At 27.6% G+C, this 20,161-nt stretch overlaps 1 protein-coding gene and 1 non-coding gene across 8 annotated transcripts in view; one reads left to right on the forward strand and one right to left on the reverse strand.

Moving 5' to 3' along the window:
- LOC123265694 (tachykinin-like peptides receptor 99D) overlaps positions 1-20,161 on the forward strand; it is a 128,747-nt gene that overhangs the window by 43,798 nt on the left and 64,788 nt on the right. The window lies entirely within an intron of this gene.
- Trnag-gcc lies at positions 556-626 on the reverse strand. The gene has a single exon. It is a non-coding gene; the product is annotated as a tRNA-Gly (tRNA).

Below are 20,161 nucleotides of genomic sequence, written 5' to 3' on the forward strand. Positions count from 1 at the left end.
TAAGCGTGGCGCTCCGTATAAAAAACGGGAAAAATTACAGTTTCATATTGTAATTATTACAGATTTTATAAGAATCACATTGAAGAATGTTATTCAATTTGCAAAATCATTTCTATTACAAGAAAATTCGGTTCCACCACAAAATCTCCCCGACAAAATTTCCCTGATAAAATACGCTTCAAAATTTCGTTGTGCCCTTTTATCATGGTTTTTGTGTATATTTGTACGAAATAGACCATCACAACTGTCAGAAATAATAATATTATAATTTAAAATTAGATTTTAGAGAGGAGATTTTGTCGGGGAGATTTTGTCGTGTCACCGAAAATTCAACTTAACATTAAAAGAAAATCAATTTAGATAACTTTTAAAGTATTGTATTGTTATTATTTATTATTTTTATTCTATTTACATTACTTAAATAAATTTACGTATAATATTAGTCCTTAAGATATGCATATTTTGATTTACCGAACGTTTTTTTGAGGAAAGAAATGATGCCGTATGTAACCAAAAAAATTTTTTTCTTAAATTTTCTGATATTTTTCAAAAAATTGCACTAGCCGGGAATCGAACCCGGATCGCCCGCGTGGCAGGCGAGCATTCTACCATTGAACCACCAGTGCTTATATTCCCCGGGTTAGAGCGCTCCGTAATGAGTGTACAAAAAGTCCCTTTAATATCGGCGCCCCTCTAAATTCGACACCCACCAGAAATAACCAGGAGCTCTGGAGGGGGCTCAGTTACTTTCTCTGCTACTTCCATGGTATAAGAGGAGTGGAAACGAGTTCCTAAGATCGATTGGAGAGGTACCAAGCGCGTAGTGAACGATTTTAGAGAGTTTCTACTTTTTAAACATCTATAAAGTGATTTTCAATGATTTGTAAATATGATATGCAGGATTTGATGATTTTTTTACTGATTTATTTATGTAGAGACCTAAAAATGTTTCGCTTATGGAAGCAATTGTGGAATTTAAATAAATCTTGCAGAATAATGGATATGTTTGTCAGAATTGTTCACTCATATTTCTAAATAAATCTCACGATAAGTTTACGGAAAAAAAATCTTTTTAGGGGTTAAAATACCCGCAAAGTGAATGGTAAAATACTATAGTCTAGGGTAAAATTATATTGTTTACCTGACTAATGTATCCTATACACCACAACCACAGTAGTGGTGCTGAGTAAACATTTCATCGAGTTACACCGAGAAATGGCTAGATAGCAAAGTGCTGTCACATCACAAGTTATATATTGTTCTAAAAAAGGTTTACTTTTTTTGGACTTAAGTTTTGATAGTCACAGTTACTAGAAATTAAAAACCATAATAATAATCTTAAAATCTTGATCACGCCCAGAAAATGTGAATAACTTAAAATTGGTCACGGGAATTTAGGACAATAATTTCAAACTATGTATTGATTCTAGTTGAACGTTTGGTCCTTTTATTAGAACTTCCTCAGCAACTACAAATAAACATAAAATTTATAATCTTTGTATACAAAAATGTATGTAAAAAATTCATAGTACAATTATACTTTAATCATACTAGTTCACAGTTTAAAATATATTATTGTTGAAACATATAAAGTATTAGTATGTATCTTATAAAACATTTTTACAAAAATTAACAACTTACATAATAATAATATAAATATACTGTAAAAAATTTGTGAAATGGATGACTTTCAATTGATTTGATCCCTTCAGAGTGAAATTAATTCTGAGAAGAATTATATTTATATTATGAAGCATTTTTTGATAAATTCTCTGTATAATAATTTATTTGTTAATTTAAGCCATAATTAGCACTCAAAAATCTTACTATCAGTAACACCGTATATACATAAATTTAGTCTGTCAAAGTAAGCTTCGAAACGGTACCATCGAACCCGAGAGCTGCAACTCGCCAATTAACCAAAGTGCACTTGTACTCGAAGGAACAGTATAGGTAACTCGCCGTCAATTTAATGGGCGTGAAGCAGTTCAATTTTATACGTACCACACACTGCTCGTAATTAAGAAAAAATTATAAAATAATTACCGTCGAAAAAACTCCATCGGTTGTTCAATTTATGTTTGTAATTGTTAATTGGACGTACTTGCGAAAAATTTTCCAGTTATAGCTGCTCCAGTTATTATAGATGTTCAATATAAATTCATTTTCTTGTGGATTGAAATCGAAATAGTGCAATCGACGCTCGATGACGTTTCCGTTGTAATGTACGGTAGATATAATATTGAGAGAGACGCAAAAAAGTTCAATAAATTGAATATCATCGGCATCAAGCCACTGAACGTTCATTATTCGAACCCACATCACTGGGGCGACAGATCGTTCATGTAAAGATTGAGAGTATGCAAAAAATACTTGACAAAAAGGTCACGTCTAGACAACTCATTATTTTTTATTTCAATTTATTGTTCTCATTCAAAATCAATTTGATATTTTTATTGACTAGCATTTTTAAAATAATCAAAAAATTCTTCTACAGGAAAATAAACTACGCGGAAAACAAAGTGGCTTTAAAATCTCATCTGGTCATACAATTTTTGTATCACCTGTGAAGTCGACAGAGGTGAACCTAAATTTACATTACCAGGTGATAGAATTTTTGTATCCAACGTATTTTAAATGGAACTAACTTGGCGGTGATATATTTACCCTTAAACCTTGAAATAAATTTTTCAAGACAATATTTTTTTAGCATTGAACATACAAAATCATCAGACATGTTATTTTCACGTTTTTTTATAACAAATTCTTAAAAATAAAAAAATACATACGCTACGAAACATCAACAACAAATAGGGTAGAAGTACCGTTTGTGGCCACTGTACCATTTATGGCCATTTATTGTTCAAATAAACGATAGAAATGACTTTATATTAATAAACCATTACAAACTCAATTTCTTTTAATATAAATTTTTTATAACTCAACAAAAATATGGTTATAATATTATAATTTCTTATAAATTAATTCAAATGTTAACTGGCCAAAAACGGTACTTCTACCCTATAACCTATACAATATTCAGGCGCATGCGTGTAGGGTACGCATAATTTACTTCACTATAATGTAAAATCTACATCACGGTGATACAATATTTGTATCACCTCAATCCAATATTAACACCGGTCGTACAATTGGATTTTTACACCATTTGTGGTGTAATTTTTAAATCATCTTTTTTCCGTGTAAATTCATTGGTTAATAATTAAAAAATTTATAGCTATATTTTTGAAGCAAGTAAATTAATAACCTATCTCTTAAAGTGCAAGTTCTTTCAGTAAAGTTGTAGCGAAAGGGTTGACCACAAGATTGTAAATTTTTATCAAACTTTATACAACTTTGATTTATATAGACTTTGCGAAAACTTTATTAAATACGATAACCTTACTAAAATATATTGAACTGCATGTTTTTGAACTGAAAGAGAAAATTCTTAAGAAAAGTCGGTACTGGCTTTGATCAATTTTATTGGCCTCAAACCAAGAGAAAAAATACTTGGGTAATTTTCTTTAATAAGAAATGTAAATATTTTGAAACAAATATTTACTCAAACCAAGTTATTTTTTTTTCTGTCCATAATCTAAATAAATTAATTTAAAACAACAATGAAATTGAAAATAGTAGCTTTATAAACGGATTATAGATATTATAAAAGAGAGGAACTATTATCATATATAATCTCATTATCCTTCGAATACGTGACTAGCCAAGATTATCAAGTAAAGTGTACGCAGAGCAATCCGTGTCTTGACTTGGGATAAACCGGATTGTTGGATACAATTAGTCCACGAGATCAAACTACTCTGGGAACTGCTAGCTGGTAGAAATGCAATTAATCCGTTGATCCTATTGATTCCACAGATATTCTATTTCATTTTATTTTAAAATTTATCAAACAGTCTTTTCTACTCATTCAAATTTTTTTCTAACGAATAGAATAGGTATCACATGTTAAATTTTTTCCTAAATGACCTTTCACAAAAATTCTATTTCAATCACGAATATTGCCGGCTCATTTTCATTAGTGCCCAAATAGAGAAATTTAATATCATTACTTTTGAATACTTTTAATGGAAAAAAAATATCCAGTACCTACCATACATTCCAATTTAGTGTATCACAAAGTAAAGTCTGCGTAACACTAATTTATGCATTGAAATTAGGTGCTGCGTTTCACCAAATTAAATCAAATTTAGCTTCTACCGAAGGATAAATTTTGAATTAATAGATAAAATACGCTATAATAAATTTTACTATCGGGTTAAATTGTTAAACTCGACGCTAGAAAAACCAGAAAAATTTTTATTATTCAATATGTTTTTATTGTAATATACATGAATTGAATTTTGACGGTCGGGCTGAGCTCCGTAATATCAAAAGTGGTTTGTCTTGAATCCCATGGGTATAGGTCATCTTTGTTTTTTCCCCGCTCTTTATCTAATGCACTTGGCTCTCGGATTTCAGCTCTTGGACCCTTTCCAATTGTTAGATTAATATTAATCACGTAATGGTATCGAATCAATGCTACTAAAATTACTATATTTTTTCGGATTCAATGCTTTTTATTTGACAGTAACTAGCAACGTGGTGACTAGAATATCTGATGCGGAACTATTTTTATTTTAAATTACGGAACCAATTTTTCTATTGAAAAATTATAAAAATGATTGGTTCTGTATTCTTATAACTTTTCGCTATATTTGCCTGAGAGTATTTGACAAAAAAATTATTTTTGAAGTTTTGAGTCGATTGATTGAATAATTCAAAAGTGAGGTACACAGAAAGAAAAATTTCTTGGCTGGAGAACAAAATTCTTAGCTCAAGAAAATTTTCGGGTGCCTGAAGGAAAACCGAAGTTGTGTTGGCCGAAATAAAAATTTTTCTTTAAATTCTATTCTTGGTGGAAGTAATTTTTTCCTAATTCAAATTATCATAAATACTTGATACAATAAATTTTTATATTTGATCAAGATTTTTAGATACTTTAGGAAAGCAGCGCTACCTGCTTCAGCTGAGAAAAAAATTTTCTCACCTTGAGAAAATTTTTCTCTTGAATATTTGATACCCATTTTATATTATTTTAGCGTGCAATTATACATATTGAATGAAAAAAAATGATGAAATATTATTTGATCTTCCCATTTGACATGTTAATCAATAAAAATATTAATGAAAATTTACTTCTTTCTTTATATTTAATTTTTTGGAGTAAAAGAGAAATTTTCTCAAGACAAGAAAATTTACTTCTATCAAGAACTAAATTTTTTGGAGCAAGAGGCTGAATTTTCTTAAAACAAGATTTTCTTGAATTAAATAAATTTTTTTGGATCAAGATACGTATTTCTTAAAGCAAGAAAATTAATTTTGTTAGAATAAGTGAAATTTCTTGTGTCAAAAAAAATTTTTTTTTTCGCTCAAGAAAATAATTAGGAAGAAAAATATTTTCTTGGCTCAAGTGAACCTTTTTTTCTGTGTAAAAAAAAACTAACGAAAAATTACTAATTTTTAAATGTTAAGTAATTAAATTTAAAAGGAAAAAAATGATAGTTAAATCACAAAAGATTATCTAAATTTCAATGTACTTAATCAGAGCAGGATTAGGGATGAATTAAATGTAATCACTTTATCAATATGCCACTTGACAAACATTAATAATCAATTGTAATAGCAGACAGATTAATAATCTTCAAAACGAGAGCTTCGTATAATTTGATTAGCGTATGTATCAAGGAACCGATAATTAATCTTTAATCCCTCCAGTGATCCTGTTCAAGTTTATATATAATGCTCTGGACTTAGCGCGGCCCGTAGATTATACTTGACACTAATCTACATCCACATTTATATCGCCAACTAAATATGTTATCTTCCACCAGTGATAATGATAAATTGTAATTCCTTTTCGGGACATTTATCTGCATGTCTTGTTAAAAAAAATTCACCATACATTTTTGGCTCTAAATTAAAATTTTCTTATAACTACAACAGATATATGGCGCATATACTTTTCCGCGACTTGGAAATGTTAAATTTGTAAGGATTATATTAAATTTAAATTTTCTATACTCTACTCAAGAATTCCATTTATCAGTCGAGTAATGCTGCCTAATTTTAAAGTCTGGTGTCGCCTCTCCGTATAAATTGTCGCTATTTTTATAATTTTTTTCCGAGTAATAATATAGCATATACTTTCATCCTATTATTCAAAAATGAATAAGTGAATCAACATTTGCAGGTGAATTACGGATCATATTATTACTTTTATGTCATTATCTGTTTTTTAAATTCACTTAGAAATTCGTATCTTTTCAACTTTAAATGAAATCACAAGTTTTCAAGTAAAAGTTTGAATTTAATTAATTGATAAAAAGTGTACACTGATAGAAGGATTTATTTGTATTAAAAAATATTTGTTAATATTTAACAAATCATTTATTAGAGACCATTTTTTAGTATTAAACAAATATTTCTTAGTATTTAAAATCATTCGTTTGTATTTAATAAATCTGATATTCATTTATTAAAGATTAATAAATCTTTTTAAATACTAAAAAATATTTGTTAAGGACTAAAAAGTGGTCTCTAATAAATGATTTGTTAAATATTAACAAATATTTTTAACTATAAACAAATCCTTCTATCAGTGTATAGATTTTGGCATAAAAAAATTTTTTTGTGTAAAAAAAAAAATTAATCGCATTAATAAATGAGTATTTTTGCTTCATTGCAGAGTAATAAATTGCAGGCGCGTTGAGCGTGTTTTCTTAAATGATTATTTTAAAGCTTTAAAGTGCTATAATACAGAAAACCGCGAGTTTAAGTACAAATAGCGCTGGAATAGAGTATTTTTGCGGTATTCTTAATGTTTCATATATTTCATTTTATTTCAACAAAGAACTTTTTGTAATTTGCTTCTAGTAAATAAGAAAGATTTTTATTCATTTTAATGTATCGTTTTGTTGTTATTATTATTTTTTAAAATCTCTATTATTAAGAGAATAAGCAAAATTATTTGGTCAGTGTATTTATATAACAAAATGGGTTTCTATGTTTAAATTTGGTATCGTTGAAAAAGTCTTGACCTGGAGTTGTGCCTTTTCAAGGTTTTATATCATTCTCATCAATAGTCAATTTATGATGATAAGTATTTAGGCTGCATTCGAAAATGCTCTATCTCTAGATACATAATTAGGAAATGACCCTATGTCTCGTGAACTATTGACATTTTTGAAGATATAAGCTCATCCCGATGTTACACTCATCAAGAGCTTTCATTTGAGTACCCACATCAATTTTTCATATATTTATATATATTATATATATGTATATATGAAAAATATATCAAAATGCATGTGGGTACTCAAATGAAAGCTCTTGATGAGTGTAACATCGTGATGAGCTTATATCTTTAAAAATGTCAATAATTAAGAAAGTACAGTGCAATTTAACATAATTAAAAAATGAACTTGTATCTTTTGAACTATTGGCATTTTTAAAGATATAAGCTCATCTTGATGTTACACTCATCGAAACCTTTCATTTGAGTACCCACATCAATTTTTCATACATTTATATATATTATATATATGTATATATGAAAAATATATGAAAATGCATGTGGGTGCTCAAATGAAAGTTCTTGATGAGTATAACATCGGGATGAGCTTATATCTTGAAAAAAATCAATAGTTTAAAAAGTACAGTGCAATTTAACAAAATTGATTATTTAATAAAGCAAAATTTTATTTATTTATAGTTCACAAGCACACGGCAGTCACATAGTTACTGCAAGGTTGCTAGTTTTTATTATTTGATTTTAAGATTCATTTTTCCTGGAGAGTTCTTTAAATTTTCGAGTATTTTCAGTAAAAACATTTCACTTTACGTTAATTTTTCAATTTTTAGTTTATAAATAGTAAAAAATATTTATTATTAATCTCATTTATTTTTTTTTTTACCGATACATTACAGTAAAAATTAATAGTAGTTTTCTATTTTTTTCTACATTGTATTTGTAAATAATCATTAAAGAATTGTAATTAGATCATAATTTGCGGAACGTCCTACGATTACTTTAATTTAAAAAAAAAATTTCTTTCTGTCTAATACTATGTTTGAATTGCACTATAAAAATGAATAAATCAATACCGTAACGACGATAAAATCTGTTCAGGTAACATCATTATGTACAGATCATAAACGACAATATATAAAAACAAGATTGATGACAGAATGTTGATATTAGTAACAATAACAACAATGATGAATGATAAATTAATATTATTATGCAAGCCTTGATAATCCATCAGGCTGATCAAAGCCCAGTGTACATCACTTAAACCAACTGAGGTCTCGGCAATATGCACTATTCGATTCATCCTATCACTACCACACCCGTGCACACACTATCCACCTCAACATCAACCTCCACAGCTACACGCAACCAAACACTATTCTAACACCCGATGTAAACAAACCCTCAGTAAATAATTTCTCACTCAATACTGCTGATATTACTGCTTATGTTTGCCGTCGCCCGACCAAATACGCTCAATTGTCTCAAATTTTTATTTTCCCGCTCTCATTTCCAAACAACCTTTCAAATTAATCCAAATTAATTATTTAACTTCAACCAATCGTCTATTTATATATATATTAATGTGCAAATATCTAATTAAATTCAAACCTAAAATTATTCATTAAAATAATTATTCGAGTCAGTAAATGAGCTTTGAAAACTCCAACGAGAATTCTCGCTTTGAACTTTCAAATCGATATTCTTTTGTCCTTTTAATTTTATCGCTTTAATTATTTTTTTACATTTATACTTTTATTCATTTTATGGAATTGTATGGAAATTTTTTCCGAGTTTAGTAAAAGTACCAACAAATTTTTATGAATAAAAGAAAAAGTATCGATTATTCGTGTAGCAGAATTAATTTTTGGTAACTAAATTTAAATGTAATACATCGACCTTTTTTTGTAAACTTTTAAAGAAAATTCTTCAGAATTTTTTTATTTAAAAAACATTTTCACCAAACTCGTAACATCTTTCTCGCATTTGTATCCTTGGAATATTTCTTTACTGCGCAAAAAAGCAGTAATAAATAAGCAAACTTTTACTTTCTTGTCACATTCACACTTTTGTATGCACGCGGACTAAAAATTACCTCGGTAATAATATAAATAAGTAGTAATACATAAAGTTTTATTAAAAGCTTTACTTTTAATAGAATTTGTTTCGAGAAAATTACAGTTGCTCAAGAAAAAAGATTTTTATCTAAAAAATTATTCATTGAGTTGCATTGGGTAATTTTTACCTGCGAAAAATCGAGTAAATTACCTCTACTCGAATTTTCTCTACTTTTTTTTTCATTATTCATGTTAACTTTGATGGAATGACACTAATTGGTAATTTAACGCGCATTATCAAAGTATTGACGTATTATTGACTCGCTAAAGAACCATCGAGTATTTTTTTTATAATGTTGCAGTACGTATTGGCAGAATAAATTAACTTAGAAATGCTATTAGTCAATCATTTTTGGTTCTATCATATTTAAGTGTCACAGGTACTTTTTTCTCTGGTATATTTGTATGATAAAATAGTTTTTTTTTTTTTTTTAAATTAAATTTAGTATTATGAAACTTTTTGATTTGATTTTGTGCCTTTTAACGATTTCATATTCTTTTCAACACTTAACATATTATGCTAAGTTTTAAGAGTGGTTATAAATAGACAAAAATTTTTAACTAGATAATATTTTTTAATTTAATTTTTTTTGCTCATATAAATGTTAATATATGTAAAAAATAAATCATTGCTAGCAACTTTGCAGTCACTATGTGACTACCGTGACTTGTGAATTATAAGTAAATGAAAGTTTGCTTTATTAAATAATGAATTTTGTTAAATTGTACTGTACTTTCTTAACCATTGATGTTTTTAAAGATATAAGCTCATCCCGATGTTACACTCATCAAGAGCTTTCATTTGAGTACTCACATGCATTTTCATATATTTTTCATATATACATATATATAAATATATGAAAAATTGATGTGGGTACTTAAATGAAAGGTCTCGATGAGTGTAACATCAGAATGAGCTTATATCTTTAAAAATTTCAATAGTTCACAAGATACAAGGTCATTTCTTAATTATGTTAAATTGCACTGTACTCTCTTAAATATTAACGTTCTTAAAGATATAAGCTCATCCCGATGTTACGCTCATCAAGAGCTTTCATTTGAGTAGTCACATGCATTTTGATAAATTTTTCATAAATACATATGCATAATATATATAAATATATGAAAAATTGATGTGGGTACTCAAATGAAAGGTCTCGATGAGTGTAACATCGGAATGAGCTTATTTCTTTAAAAATGTTAATATTTCACAAGATACAAGGTTATTTCTTAATTATGTATCCAAAGATAGAGAATTTTCGAATGCAGTCTAAATACTTATCATCATAAATTGAAATCTGTCATCAAAAACAAGTTGTGTAATACCATACAGTGATTTAAATGAAACGTTTGATAGGCTATTAAATATTTTTACGCTGCAATTAATAACAATCAAACGTACGAGCCCAAGCATTATACAATGACATAATGAGTTTAATTTCCAATCAATTGATACCGTTTATTCATCAACTAATGATTTTATAATTTCCGTTGCATATGCAAAATACTATTCGGTAAAATTCAACGGGCAATTATGAGTGTGATGGAATAATTGTGAGTATGAATTTTCTACGTGTCTGTCATTTTCACCTATCGCTCTATTTATTCGTCAGTACTCAGTACTCAGTATCAATTATATTCAATACTGTCAACGTCATAATCCGATGACAATTCGTCCACTCTGTACTATATTTAAGCGGACAATGTACACAGACAATTTTAAATATTATTAAAGTGTTGTTTTTTAAATTTAAATTTAAAAGTTTTTAATACAAAAATTTTCTTATATTTTGTAGGAATAAAAAAAAATATGTAGAGGTATTTTTATTGGGTAACATATTTTTTAAAAAAATAATAAAGTGTTAAATTGAATAAATCAAGCCACAAGTGTAATAAAATAGAATTCATGTCACGTATAACTAAACCGTAGAACAATTAATTACACGTAAGTCCATTGGTTTGAGAATTTTCAGTCTAGTGCAAAATAGCGAGCGGAGATGAAAAGCGTTGCAAGCTTTTAGAATATGTAGGTACACGGGCAAGAGACTAGAACTGAGTATACATTTGAGCGTGAAAATAAGATGAAAACATAAGATAAGAGCTGTATCGTAGGTTAATGTTACATTATAGTCACTATGTTTTCCTCTGGGTATATATTTATATATGTATGAGTGCGTTATGTGGCAATAATGTGTGTCTCGCTCTATTTTGCACTGCTTGATTTACATATTCATATTTATGTCTGATTCAAAGAGAAGTTTGTATTAAAGTTCTACTGTAACATTAAAATTTTACAAGCTTTGTTAAAAATAATAGTCATAATAATAATGATAATAATAATACAATGTAAAAAATTTATGGAGTGAATGATTTTGAATTGATTTAATCTTCCCTATTAATTACAAAATACGTATTGAGAGATTTTTAAAATTAGTATTACCATTTTTCTCAATTTTATATAAAAAATAAATTTTAGTATTTTTTAAAAATTAACATAATTAAAAAATAATTCTGTATCTCGTGAACTATTGACATTTTTTAAGATATAAGCTCATCTCGATGTTACACTCATCAAGACCTTTCATTTAAATACCGACATCAATTTTTTATATATTTATATATATTATATATATGAATACAGTGTAAACTCTATATAACGTTACTCTATATAACGACAAACTCCTTAAAGCGTCAAAATCACTTGTCTTTGGTTGGTTTAGCTTGTCTTTCATACAATGATACACTCTATATAGCATTATACTCACTCTCAATAACGACAACAATTAAGTGGCATCATGCATTCCGAACTTTCTAAGAAATTCAGCTAAATTATTAGGAAAATATCTCCTTTATGACCAAGATCCCTCAATATCGCAAGATATGAAAAAAATATCGACGTTCTAATTAACAAATTGTCTAACTCCATTTTAGACAATCTTCCATTTGAATCGTTTATTTGAGAAACCCCATAAGTCATATGGGATTTCCATATAACTTGTGGGGTTTCTCAAATAAACGATTCATTTGTTCAAAGAAACAATTTGTGAAAATTTTATTATCACTTAAAAAAACCATTTAATATCTAATAGAGGTATAATATTTTGGTTTGGATCATTCAAATAATTTATAATTTGACTATTGCTACATTAAAATGTTAAAAAATTACCCTCTACAAAATAAGGAGTTAGACCAATTGCTAATTAGACCGTCGATATGTAAAAAAATACAACAAAATTATTGGTGCAAAAAAATACGTCAGACAAAAATAACAGAATACACGCAATAGGGCTGTTAATGAATAAATCAATAAATAAATAAAATTGCTTTCTATGCACATAACTACAGTAAAAATATGGTCTAAAGTAAACTTTTTTTTTTCTAATTCTAATTTTTCTTCTCTCTATTTAACGTCAACTCTCTATAACGTCATAAAATTCACGGTCCCTTCAGTGTCGTTATATAGAGTTTACACTGTATATGAAAAATATATGAAAATGCATGTGGGTACTTAAATGAAAGCTATTGATGAGTGTAACATCGGGATTAGCTTATATCTTTAAAAATGTCAGTAGTTAGGAAAGTACCGTGCAATTTAACATAATTAAGAAACGACTTTGTATCTTGTGAACTATTGACATTTTTAAAGATATAAGCTCATCATGATGTTACACTCATTAAGAAGACATACATTGCAGTTTGATATATTTTCATATACATATATATATATATATATATATAGCAGCATATATATATATATATATATATATATATATATATATATATATATATATATATATATATATGTATATATGAAAAATATATGAAAATGCATGTGGGTACTCAAATGAAAGCTCTTAATGAGTGTAACATCATGATGAGCTTATATCTTTAAAAACGTCAATATTAAAAAAAGTACAGTGCAATTGAACAAAATTCATTATTTAATAAAGCAAAATTTTATTTATTTATAGTTCACAAGTCACGGAAGTCACATAGTGACTGCAAGATTGCTAGTTAATTTTATTTAATTAAAAGAAGCAATGTTAATAATTTTTTACTCATTACGTTAGGATTTATCAGGAAGACTTAAAGTATTAGTTATTAATTTGGCATTTGAAACTTAAGTTAATTAGAATTTACTAAAGCATAAAAACTCCGTACTCGGATGTTCTTTGGATGAAAATTCAAATTAACTTTGCTAATAAAAAAAGGAGTATTTTATTCCTTCACTCAAGTAGTCCAAGTGATAGCAGTGAAGAATCACCCCTAATTTTTTACTGTGTAACAATAAAAATAATTTTAAAAAAAATAGCAATATTAATAAAAATAATCATAAAAATAGTGAAATTTTTCATTGTTTGAAGATTGATAATAACACTCTAGTTTTGAAAGATGACCCCATTAATCAAAAACCGCATTAAACGTCGCGAAACATTAATCATGTGACAAGTTTTCTCCGGTGGTTTCCACGTGTCGAGATAACAATAAAGCATAACAAAAAGTACTGTAAAAAATCTAAGTATTTAACACGGATGAAATTTATATTTTATGATGAGCGTGAAAGTAAACGGAAGAATGAGAAACACGAAAAGTATAGAGTGAAAGCACCCGGGGGTGAAATGTTTTTTTTTTTTTATTGTCAAGAGGACAACTTAAATGAGTGTGGATTTCTTTTGACACTGAATTTTTTTGCATCATATAATATTACTGCGGTGATGAGTCTTGAGGAATTATTTTCCTGATTTTAATGAATTAAAGTTCTATATTTGGGTACAATAATTTTTTTTTTAATTTTATAACTGAAATTGTTTTTATAAAACGGATTTTTGAAACATTTGATTTATTTCCGGAGACAATTCATCAGAAAAAAATGTATAATTGATATCGAAGATAATTGGTACATCAGTAAATGACGCTGAAACTAGGGTGGTACTTTCCTGTCTGCTATCAGTTTTTCTAGGTCTCTGTCGGACAACACAATAGACTTTAAGTATAATGGCGATGGAAGTTTACTCCCCTTATATTCCAACAAAACTCTCTTTCTCTCGCTCTCTCTTCCAAACTGTCCTCTTTTCTCGGCCATACTTATCATCAGTACTTCACTTATTCTCTCATCCGCTCTAACTTTATTCATTCCCTGTGATACTCATTGGGACTAGACGGCAGCCGGTTCTCTCTTCTTACGGATATAACTAAACAAGAGACCAAATCGTCGACGAAAAGTCTTCCGAGGAGGAAGAAACTAAAAAAAATAACTCTACTAAGTGCTACTCAATTTCCACTTGAATCAACTTCCCAACCCTTAATCTCCAAGTTATTCCTTAATAAGAGTTATTATTTGTCGGGAATCATCAGACTTTAATTTCAAATTTTCATCATAATAGTACTAACAATAATAATAATAATAATAATAATTATTATTATTACACAGAAAAAACTAAATTGTAATAAATAATAGTGGATTTATAATAAAGACCCGGATCAAAAAATTTAGTCTGTTTTATGATTAATAAAAATTTTTAACATTTTTCATTCAATTTAATTTTATTATCTGTATCTATTTTATATAAGAATTTAATCTGCTTTTGCCTGTACTATTCCCAATTCAGACCAATTTCAGATCATTTTTGATGTTATAATAAAATTGTTTTCTATTGTTTCAAGACCAAAATCAGACTTTTTGTCACAATCATTTAACTGGTTTTGATCGCATCAAGGTCAAAAACAGACCAAAACGTTCCATAATTTTTAGTCGGTTTTTGATCGCCTGTAGATCAAAAACAGACCTTTTACGAATTAGATAAAAATAATAATAATATATTTATTTATTATTATTTTACAGTTACAAAACTTTTATAATCCATGAAATGTTAAGCTATGACAAATAAATATGACAGATGTAAGGTTATAATCGATGTTCAGTTCATAAAACAAGAGAGCGCCTAAATATATTTTAAATTAACTTATTTTTTCAAATAAATGCGACTTATAATTTTTAATGAGATACTTTTGAGTCCAAAAAATTATAAGTCATTATCTTAGTCGACTTTTGGCCTTCGAGCATTTAGAGTGAAAATTATAGAACGAAAACAGGATAAGATTTCATATTGAATTTGAAAACAATACATAAAGTCCATCTATAAATTAACTAGACTAAAAACCGATCAAACTTTTAAAACTTTTTAGTCTCATGAGATTAGAAACAGCATAAAATATTCATAGTTGCTCAATTATTTTACTAAAAAGTTATTTAGACTTAAAACAGATCAAAAATAATTTCAATAGTAGATCAAATACAGATGAAAATGTTTTTAAAAGTTCAAATACAGATCAATAAGTTCAGATGCAGATCATTTAGCTTAAAATCAGTTTAAATTTTTCGACCCGGGGAGTAATGAATTGATAATAAATATAATTTCTAACAGTAAAATCGTAATATTAGTGGTTAATTTTTGCTGTATATTATTTAAACATACACAAAAATCAATTTTATAGTGAAAAAAAAATAAAGTACACGAAAAAAAGAAAAATTGAAAAATTACATTATAAATAGTAATTCGATTGTCCCGTCGTATTTAAAACTAAAAAAATTACAGTTCAAAATAACATTTTTCTAAATTCAAACTTTGAATTTTAATTTTCAGAGTTTTCGATGCAATATTTACATTTTTCAATGTACTTCTTACAAAATCTGTAATAATTACAATCTGAAACTGTAATTTTTCCAATTTTTTACACAAAGCGCCACGTTACATTATATATAATGTAATTTTTCCGATCACAAACTTATCAATGGTACCAAATTTCACTACAAAAAAATCATTTTATAATAAGAATACGTCCGTCGCAAAATTTCCTTTTCTTTTTAATTTATATAAATTAATATTTAACATTACTGTTAAATTTACAAAAGTAAATAAATAAATTTTATCAAGCTTGAAATTTTTATTTATCTATAACTGCTCCATAATAAATGAACATTTTATCGTACAAATATTTAGGAGACAAAATTTTCCTAATTTTCTCAATCATATACTCTATTATTAAATGGGTATCTTCGGAGTTAATTGATCTTCCCAAATTAATTAACTACAGTTGATGATTATTTAGCTTTGTGCGGGATACGAAATGTCTAAAGTGATTAATGGTGTCACAAATAGAGCTGCAGAGGTGTGTGAAGCTAATTTGTTAAGGATCTGCATATCAATGGCCTGAACACGAGGCAATCTGGCTGCTCGGTCATGCCGTGGAACATGGACTAATGGTCGTGACCTGCGATCTGGATTTGAATCTAAGCTAAGCAACTCCACTACCAGCTGACGTAGCTGGTAGCTCCGTTGCAAGAAATCCCCATCATAATTAAAAATCATAATTAACACATTTCTCTTATTTTTTATACCATAAAAAATAAGTTTCAAATGCCTTTCAATATGGATGCAAGCATAAAATTTTCATTTCTTTTGTCTAAAAATATGAATAGTTAGTTTTGGAAAAAATTGTTATTGTATATACTGTTAAAAATTTCTGTAAATTTCCATTATAAAAATAACCGATTCAAATTTTGGCTAAATGTTTTACTAATGTAGTTTCCAAAACACTTTTTGTAAAATTACCATGAAAATTTTTCACAGCGATATGTCAAATTTAACTGCATCTTACGACGATAATATATACTTGATCTTGAAATTTTGTATTTTATTTTTTATTACAATATGAAGTTTTAAAACGAGCAATTTTTGAAATAACTGCTAGCGTAAAGCTTATCTTGGTTAAATCTCTTAAAACTTATAATATTATATAAAACTTTTTCTTATAGTATAAATTACTTATTATACCTTGCAGTATGTACTTACTTTTCAAGTTTATTATGATACTTCTTTATATTCTGTATGTAAAACTTCCATAGATTAATGTACCATTCTAATGTATGCCATTTGGCCTACTTGCCTTGGCATATTCAAATGGATACAATACATTCAAAACAATAGGCTTTTTTAAAAATAAATTTTTTAGATAAAGAACATATCTTAAGAATCAAGTAGTTTTTTTTTCAGTTTGCCGAAAATTCCTCGTTTGATTTATAATTTCCAATTTTTTTTTTTTTTAATTATAATTGATATTCGTTCAAAATAAATAGAAAGAAAGAATTATCCTTTGTAGAATCATTTTTTCTGATTCAAAAAATTATTTACACTAAAAAAAAAAGAGGGAATAAAACTCTCGGAGGGAAGATGGACCGTCCATCTGTTGGCTTGAATTAGATTCACTAGTCATTTGTGACCCTAGGCTGATTGAATTCTAACTAAAAAAAAAGTTTTTTTTTCACCTAGGAAGTTTTTCCTTCCACTAAAGAAACTGGTATACCTGTGTGGAGAATACCTTAGTTTATTTTTACACACGGAAAAAAAAATTTCGTTCTGGTAACGTAACTGTAGAGTTACCACAACTATACACAGTTTACTGTTCGTTGTAGAGTTACAGTAACAAAATGTTATTTAGTTCTGATAACTCAATGTTGTTGAGCTCTCAGAGCTCTATGGGATTGTTCTCAGAGCCAAACGGTATAGTTGGGAGCGCTCTACGTTGCACAGTAGTGGAGTGCGCTGACATATTATTTCGTTACTGACAAATTATTTTGTTACTAATCCATATTATTAAAAATATATGAGGACAATTAAGTTCCCAATTTATTTATTTAAGGAAATAGATTTTTTTTTGTCAAATTGAATTTCGTTAGAACAGTTTTGTATTTATGGTTTTTCAAGGTTCATTTGCAGTGACTGTTAATTTAATCCGAACAAAAACAGTTTCACTGTAAAAAAATCGCGCCAAGTCCACGTTCATAAGACTATTAAGAAAAAAAAAAATTTTTTTTTCTTTACAAAAAGATATAAAATAGAAAAATTAAAAAATCCAAGTAACCGATATGATTGTATAGGATTTTCGGAAATTAAAAAAAATTTTGTTGTAAATTTAAAAAATAAAAAAAAAATTTTGGAACGTATTTAGTGTGCGTGGTTGCAAAATATTTTACTTTTAATGAAATTCGTAAAATCTATTTACTAGGACTTTAAAAAAATTAAAATACACAATGACGCACACCAAGTACGTTCCAAAATTTTTAATTTTTAAATTTTACAACAAAATTTTTTAATTTCCGAAAATCATATACAATCATATCGGTTACTTGGATTTTTTAATTTTTCTATTTTATATCTTTATGTAAAGAAAAAAAAATTTTTTTTTTCTTAATAGTCTTATGAACGTGGACTTGGCGCGATTTTTTTTACAGTGAAACTGTTTTTGTTCGGATTTCAGTATTTTTTGTAATTATAATAAAAATTTGCAATTGGTACTAACTTAAATCTCAAGTTGGCTGCATTTTTATAACAAACTATCCCCTTGAAGCTACAGTTTATGTAAAAATAATTGCAGCGCACCCTGGCGGGTGTAGATGCAAGCTGTGAAATTTATTTTTTTAACTGTAGTTTCCCATCTATTGGAGGATTACCATGCATTCTCAAATTACTTAGTCTGTGGCATGTCACTTTTTACATCGAAAAAAAGTCAGGATCGAAATTTTTGAGCTTGCTATAGTTTTTGCTGATAAAATTTAATAATTTCAAGTAAATTAATGGTTATAATTGAATATAATTAATTGATATCAGTAAAATAAAGTATGAATTACTGTTATAATATAAAATTTAGGAACAAGAAGTACCGTCGAATTAAATAAAATTTTGCAACCTCGAAATACCGTTCTGCTTACAGTAAACACACTCGGTAGTCTGGCGCTCCGTTTACAACGGATTTGAACGGAACTTGGCGCCAGATTCTACCGAATCTGTGGATTTATTAGTTGAATATATTGTGATAAGTGATAAGTTATCGGAATACATTAAAAAGACCCCATTTAACACAAAATAAAATTTATTTTCGTTTATCTTTTCTTGTGCATATACGGTAGTGATTTTATGTCCAATATTTATTGATATAATTAAGAAAATGAGATAATTTTGTGACGACCATATTTTTATTTTACAAATAATTTTTATTTGTAATATTAATTCTATTATTATTTTATTTCTATTACAATACTATTCTTATTTGTCAAATACAATTATTGTTGGCAATATAAATTCATTCTGCCGCATGTATTTATTAAATTTCCAAAAATTTGTTATAGTCTTAGAACGATCCTGTAGAGTTGTGAGAGGTAAATAACGTTTAGCTCTCAGAGCTCAACGATGTAGAGTTGCAGGAGCCAAACGGTATTGTTACTATAAGAATACGTTAACCTACTGGAACTTTTTACAATTAACTAACTACTATAGAGTTCCTATAGCAAAATTTTTTTCTCCGTGCACTAATAAGAATAGTGATTTTTAAAAAACTCGGTTTCTTCTTCAGCAAAATATCAAAATAAAAATATGGCCGACTTAAATTAACTTCATTTGACACAGATGCATATAATATGTTTATAATACAGTGGACCTCTTTATTATAATTAGGGCCAGGACTTTCACAGTTGTTTAAATAAGCATTCATATGTTTAACCTTAAATTTGAATAAAGAAAAAACGCCAATTTCCTGGCCCTAATTATAATTGATAAATTAATAATAATTAATTTAACAGGTATAATTAAATTTAAGAAAATTTAATTAATTATAATTCAATTAAATATTTAAGAAGACGTACATTGGATATAAAAAAAACTTGGATAAAAATACTTTGTATTCTGGGTGAAAAAAAAAACTTTTTTTTCAGTGTAGAACAATCGAAATGACCTTGATCGAAGTGAAATCTTCTTGAATCAAAAACGGATTTTTGATTCATAGCGCAATAAAATTCTATCAGAAATAATAATAGAGACAGTTCTAAAAATGTTCAAATTTACCTTCAATGTTCAAATTGATCGAGTTATTATTTATTTTATCGTGAATTTACAAG

Source organism: Cotesia glomerata, linkage group LG5 (assembly GCF_020080835.1).
Source record: "Cotesia glomerata isolate CgM1 linkage group LG5, MPM_Cglom_v2.3, whole genome shotgun sequence".
NCBI classification, from domain to species: domain Eukaryota; kingdom Metazoa; phylum Arthropoda; class Insecta; order Hymenoptera; family Braconidae; genus Cotesia; species Cotesia glomerata.